Source organism: Tupaia chinensis, unplaced genomic scaffold (assembly GCF_000334495.1).
Source record: "Tupaia chinensis unplaced genomic scaffold, TupChi_1.0 Scaffold000147_1, whole genome shotgun sequence".
NCBI classification, from domain to species: domain Eukaryota; kingdom Metazoa; phylum Chordata; class Mammalia; order Scandentia; family Tupaiidae; genus Tupaia; species Tupaia belangeri.
The window spans coordinates 6,775,700-6,782,580 of NW_006159617.1; the positions used below are offsets into that span (position 1 = coordinate 6,775,700).

Genomic DNA, 6,881 nt, shown 5'->3' on the forward strand with positions numbered 1-6,881 from the left:
TTTATTATTTTATGTCTGGATTCAAATGATTACTTTAGAGCATGGTCTACACTTTCCCTGCATCCCTCATTATACTTCCCAAGGTTCTTTGATTATGTCATTGTGCTCTTCCAAACCTTCTGTGACACCTGCTGCTGACAGAATGTGGCCCAAACTCTTAAGATTGACATCCATGACTTTCCCCGGTCTGGCTTTAATCAGACTCTCCAGCCTTTATTATTTTAAGTGTCTAATTGCCTTCACAGCTTTGCTCTTCCAGCTCTGTTCATTATGGTTTTATATACTTTTCTAGTCACCACTCTTATGTCTTCTTCTCTGGGAGAATTTCACTGAGAATCCTAGCAAAATATAGTTCCCTTCTTCCCTCTGAACTTCAGAACAGTTTAAGAGGACACATCTGAGACTGCCATGAGGCATCTACAATTTTTCCCTCCGCCAAATCTAAGCTCTCCGAGAGCTGAAATACATCTCTGGGTTCTGGGCAGTCTTTAGCATAGCCTTATATATATGGTCAAAACAATCAGTAGGTATTTGCTGAATGAATGAGTGAGCGAATGAGTCCCATGAAAACATGTTCTTTGGCTCTTTCTCTTTTTCTGCTTTCAAGGTTCTGTAGCTAGGCCCATGCTCAGACAATGCGTCGCTTCACAGCAACACCATATCCGGACTCACAGAGAGTTTCAAATAGCTGCTAAGAGCATCTCTCCACCACTTAAGAACAGCTTGTCCTTCCTCTCAAGTGGAGAGAGCAAGATCCGATACCTAAGAAGTGCCTTTGTTCACTCGGCTTTTAGAGGTACCGGATGCACCGGAGTCCAGCACACTCAGCGAAACACCCGTGTTGATTGACACTTTCCCCTGTGATCAATTGCTATCCACAAAGAGGTTCCTTTACCATTTTTCATCCTTGTACATCCATACAAACATTTTTACAACAAGGAGAAATCCATTAGAAATCATTTTGCCTTCTGTTTCATAAAAGTTTAGAGAGATATCTTTATGGCGCGCTGCGGAATTTATTTGGAAAAACTTTAATCGTGGGAAGTGTGTTGGGGAGGTACCAAGAGCTTAAGAATTCTCAACAGAGAATTCTTTCTGAGCACACAGTTGCTTCACGTATAGGCAGAAGCCACCTATGTGACAAAGGTGTAGAGGATGTCATATTAATGACATTCCTGCAGTAATGCTATGAAACAGACCACACCAAATCTCAGTGACGTGACTAAGAAGGATGCATTGTCCTTGGCCCTGCGGGTTAGCTGTAGTGACTTTTAGACCTCCAGGTGACTGGGTTCTGCTCCAGGCTCTCGGGCAGTTCAAGGTCTGTTCTATACATCTTACTCCAGGGTCCAACCAAGGGGTGATGGCTAGGGCACCAGGTAGCTGAATCATGTTCATAAAACACGAGAGAAGAACCCAACTGTGCAAGCCCATTGAAAGCGCTGGCTTGTATTATGTGCACCCATTCCCCATGGGCCAAAACACGTTACGGATCTGAGGTGCAAAGATTTAAAGTTGGGTGAACCCACAGAAGAATATTGCATCTCGGACAATGTTATGTTTGCATTTTCTTCTTTTTTTTTAAAGAGGTTTTTTCCTTAGGGCACATGTGCTCACTAGAGAGAGAGACAGTGAGAGTAAAAGTGAGAAATCACCCCCTGGGGGGATGCCATGCTGCAATCTCTCCTCCTCCATTCTCCTTCTGGGATCTTGGGCACGCACACACACGCACCCAGTGTGATTTTGAGGCCACCATGTCCAGGACTCAAACCGCAGTTGGCCATGTGGGAGTCCAGCAATGAAACCACTACACCATCTGCTGCCCCCATCCCTTAACATTTCTAAGGCATTTGTAAACTTGATTGAGCCTCACGTAAACTTTCTCATTTTTGAGAAACTTTTCAACTGGTGGAATAATTTCTAGGGGGAAAATGGAAGTCTATTATACTTCAGAACTCAGCTATTGCTACAGTGTTGAGAGAAAAATTGATGACGATAAGGTCAAGATGACTTAAAAGTTTGAGATTCTTAGATTCTTTCTCTATTTTTTTCAAGGTGCCAGGGTGGGATTCGAACTGGAGACAGCCATGTGAGATCCAATCCTCTACCTACAGTGCTAAACCACTGCCCTATGGGACTGGTCTGGTCCATTCCTTATTAACACCAGCATTCTCTGGGACCCAGAGATTTATGGTGGTAGCTTTAGAGGATTTTTATCATGAAACATTTTAATTTATATTTTAAAAGCCACTTATCTAAAACATATCTAACACAGTACCTGGCATTTTCATCTTTACCACCACTCCAAACTTAACCGTCAATATTGCATCGTAACTGATAAACACAGAGAAACCAAGGGAACTCATGATTAACAGACCTGCTTTATAAGAAATCCTTACAGAAGTTCTTCAAATGAAATCAGATCATAATTCAAATCTACAAAAGCAAAACAAATGGAAAGATGCTAACTTAAGTAATTGTATAGGTAGTTATAAAAGATAGCATCATTTCAGACTAGCAGGTGGTAATAGTTAAGTCACTGAATCCCACGCAGCCTACTCAACAGTTCAAGTTCTGGACCCAGTGGCTTGAAATACAGGCTGGATGCAGGACCAGCAGATGGCACAATGGTTACGACACTGGACTTCCATGTAGCCAACCATGGTTTGGGTCCCAGACACAGCCACTTAAAACTCGCACTGGGCACGTGTGTGTGCATGCCCAAGATCCTGAGAGGAGAGACTGGAGGAGAAGGGATTATGGCGTGGCCATCCCCCCGGGGGAGTGATTTCTTGTTTTCTGTCTCTCTGGTGAGAGCATGTACCCTATAACAAAAATCTCTCTAAAAAAAAAAAGAAAGAAATACATGCTGGGCACTTGTGCCTGGATGCCCAAAATTCTGAGAGGAGAATGGAAAAGGGATTGCAGTGTGGCCATCCCTTCTAAGGGGTGATTCCTCTCTTTCACTCTCTGTCTTTCTGTCTCTCTCTGTCAAGCACACACACCCTATGGCAAAAATCTAAAAAACAAACCAAAAAAAACAGCATAATTTTACATTTCTTCTCCTTCATTTCCTTATTTAAAAAGTATATAAAAATATGTTATATTTTGGTTATTGTACATAGAAATATATAACATACATATAACATGTATCTTTGGCATACATTTAGTATAATTGACAATAATAGCACAAAAGACACAGTGATAACATAGTTGTTTTAGAGTAAGGATGACATCAGATTATAACTTGAATCCACCAGAGGAAATGAAGAGAGCCAGAAATGGTAAATGAATGGCAGAGGGTGAGAAGTAGGTAGGGATTCAAAGGGAGGGAGGGTGGGAAACAAAATATATAAGAAACTAGAAATGAAAAATTATTTGTTGATGGTAACGAGTATGGTCATATCCTGGATTGAGCCAATATACAGTGTACTCTGGTTGGAAAATCTCATTTTGTGTACCATAATGATGGAAAGTGAATGAATGTAAATAAATAAATTTTAAATTATAAAAAGAATAGATAAACTTAACAAATTCTATAAATACCAACATCTTTTTAATTGCCAGAGCGTATGTCACAATGGATCCTGGTCACACTGCAATCACTTCTCCTCCATCCCATTAGGATTTCAGGCACACGTGCACACGTGCCAAGGCAGGTCAACCATGTAGGATCCAGCTCGTCTTAACCACTATGGGGCAGGGCCATACATTCTATAAGTATTTGTTTTCTTTCTTTTCTTCTCTCAGCTCTTTAAAAAACATGATTGTACAAAGTAACAATAATGGCAATGTACTGTTGGGTTCAAATCACGGCCCCAGCTGCTTGAGAACATGTCTGCTATATGTGTGTAAGTGTCCCAAATCTGATAGGATGGAGAAATGGAGTCAAGAGGGTTGTGGTGTGATCATGCCCCATTGAGGCATGCTTTCTCTTTCTCTGGCAAGCAACTGCTTCCTAAAATAATAACAAAGGGACCAGTGGTTGGCATAATATTTACATTGCTGGACTTCCATGTAGTTGGCTGCAATTAAGTCCTGGACCCAGTGACTTAAAACTCATGCTGGGCATGCATGCCCAAGATCCCAAGAGGAGAGTGGAGGAGACAGGATTGTGGCGTGGCCATTCCCCCAGGGATAATTTCTCGTTTTCTGTCTCTCTTTGTATCTCCCGTGAGTGCAAGAGCCCTATAGCAAAAATCTCTTAAAAAAAAAAAGTTTCTATATTCCACTGTAATGAAATTAATACAGATTGAGTATTCCTTATTTAAAATACTTGTGACCAGAAGTGCTTTAAATTTGGGATTTTTTTAAAAAATTATATTTAATCATAAATATCTCTACAGGTACAGCATCCTTTTTAAAAAATTTTTTTAAAAGAATTCCTTTATTTTAATTTGACCAGAGAGGGCCAGAGTAAGGAAGAGTGAGAGAGATGGCAAGTGAGAAAGCAAGCCACCAGGTCCGGGACTCAAACCATGGTTGACCATGTGGGAGTCCAGCACCCTTTACCACCATGCCATCTGCTGGCCCCAACGTTTCTTTTTCTAGCACAAATACCATGCAGGATTTTGGATTTTTTTTTTTAAATTTGGTAATATTTGCCTATATACACCATATTATCTTGGGGATGACACCCATATCTGAAGATGAAATTCATTTATGTTCTGTATGTACCTAATACACATGGCCTGAAAGTGATTTCATGCAGTATTTTTGTATTGCAGTGTTTTGACTGCCACCCGCCACATGAAGTCAGGTATAGAATTTTCCACTTGTGGCATCACCTGAATGCTCGAAGTTTCAGATTTTGACGCATCTCAGATCTGGGATTTTTATATTAGAGATGTTCAACTTGTATAAATCTGAAGTATAGTCTGATGAAATGTATATCATAAGCTTTAGAGCAACTAGAAACTCAAAAATAAATAGAAGCCATTAAAGAAATTAAACGTACATTCAAAAACTCTCTCCATCTGCCTCAGAGCATTTACCCATGCATAGTTCTAAAGATGGTGTTTGCTTTCTTTTCTCCTCAAGTATTTCTCTCAGGAACTAGTGCCTAATCCATAGGAAAGTGATGAATAAATCATGCACTCTCCATCTTATGGAATGAAACATGACTAATACAAGATATGTCAAAGGATGAGGGGACAGAGGAAAACCTCGACAGGGCCGAAAGAAAAGGACATTCCACTTTCAGGTCTGAACAAGAAATCTGGGCCTAGAGGCACACATCACTCAACAGCTGAGTTCTGTCTCTAAGACTAAGTCAGTAAGCCACTCAGTGGATACGCGCGAACTTAAAGCTGGATGTCTTGGTGTATCATGGTACCCCAGGGCAAGTATTTTGCAACAGATATCACACGCCAGCACACTAGAATAAAGTAATTCTATCCATGCAAAAGGCATACATTAGATAAGGGCCAGGAAGCGACAAGACACACCATGACACAGTAATGCAGACCCAGCATAATCATTTTTATTTATGCTGAATGCTACCACCGGTGCACAGTGAAGTACACATTTGTAAACAGAATCTGGAGTCTGGCCCGATTATGGATGCTTTGTGTGGTGAATACTAACCAACAAAGACTGAGAAAGAGGATTCCTGAGACACAGAGACTGAGAAAGGAGATTCCCAAAGCTGGAGAACTGATTGTTAAGTTTGAGCAGTCCTTAAACAGGCAAGTCGTTAAGTCAAAGAGTGGTTATACCTCCAAATGGCACTCAGGGTACTCTCTGGCCTCAGAATGAGAACTGGATTCTTTTGTTTGTTTGTTTGTTTTTCTTAATTTATTCAATCTTACCGGTATTATCCCTTAAAAGGAACTAACACACAAACAGGCAGACTAAGTGAAGAAATATTTTTATAAGAGTTAAGAAGCCACTAAGATACTTCCAGGTATTTGCTTCAGTGATGTGTTTTATCTTTATTCGGGGATTCCAGGAAATATTCGGTCCCTACACCTACCACAAATGCAGCAAATCCCCACTTGACTCCTTTTAATAATGCACCAATGAAGGAAACATTGTTTGCAAAGCCACCCATGTATCTCCAAGCTTCGTTCCGGGCCATGGATCTCTTAGTCCTCATGCAGCCAGCTTCTCCTGGACAGTTTCTAATGGTGTTCCTTCTAGCTTCCACGGTTTATAATCTGGAAGTTCCATTTTACCATGACCGTGACCATGACCATGTTCATGTCCATGGGCCATGATGACTGACAGCAATCTGACCTCTCAGGACACTCCCGAGAACTGGATTCTAAGTCAGGGACATGCAAATTTCTTCCTGGCCTGGGTCAACTTATCCTAGCACCCACCCAATAGCACCGAAGGGCTCAGAGACAAGAACATTTTCCTGAAAATTGCCACTGTTTTTATATTCTGGCCACTATAGCCAGTGTCCAGTGCACACGAATCTGGCAGGCCTTGGCTCAGGGTTTCTGTCGGGGCTGAGGTGTTGCTCTGGTTGTGGCTGGGAGATTGCAGACAAGGCCAAAGAAGGACTATCACACCTGGAGCGCTGCTCTGGCAGGAACCCATCCAGACCTAAGTGTGGTATTTCCTGCTGGCTGGGTTTCATCTCTGAGGGGAGGCTTTTCTCACAGCGTCCCTCCATGGTACCTGGCTTGGTGACTTCACGCAGGATGAAGGGATCACCTGTCCATCAATGATGGGAGTGTTCAAGGCAAAGCCAAATAGAACCTAGGGGAAAATGAGACAGAGAGGGAAAGCTCCATAGGTGCTTGAGTGGGAAAGAGGAAAAGAAATAAAAAGAAGTGGGGAACCAGCAGGTGGCATGGTGGTTAAAGTGCTAGACACTCCCACATGGCTGACCACAGTTCCAGTCTCGGACTGGTGGCTCGCTTTCTCACTTT

General features: G+C 41.8%; 1 pseudogene; it reads right to left on the reverse strand.

Annotated features, from left to right (window-relative positions):
- Nucleotides 1-5,914: 5,914 nt before the first annotated feature.
- LOC102467847 (NADH dehydrogenase [ubiquinone] 1 beta subcomplex subunit 3 pseudogene) lies at nt 5,915-6,216 on the reverse strand (annotated as a pseudogene).
- Between the last annotated feature and the right edge of the window lie 665 nt (nt 6,217-6,881).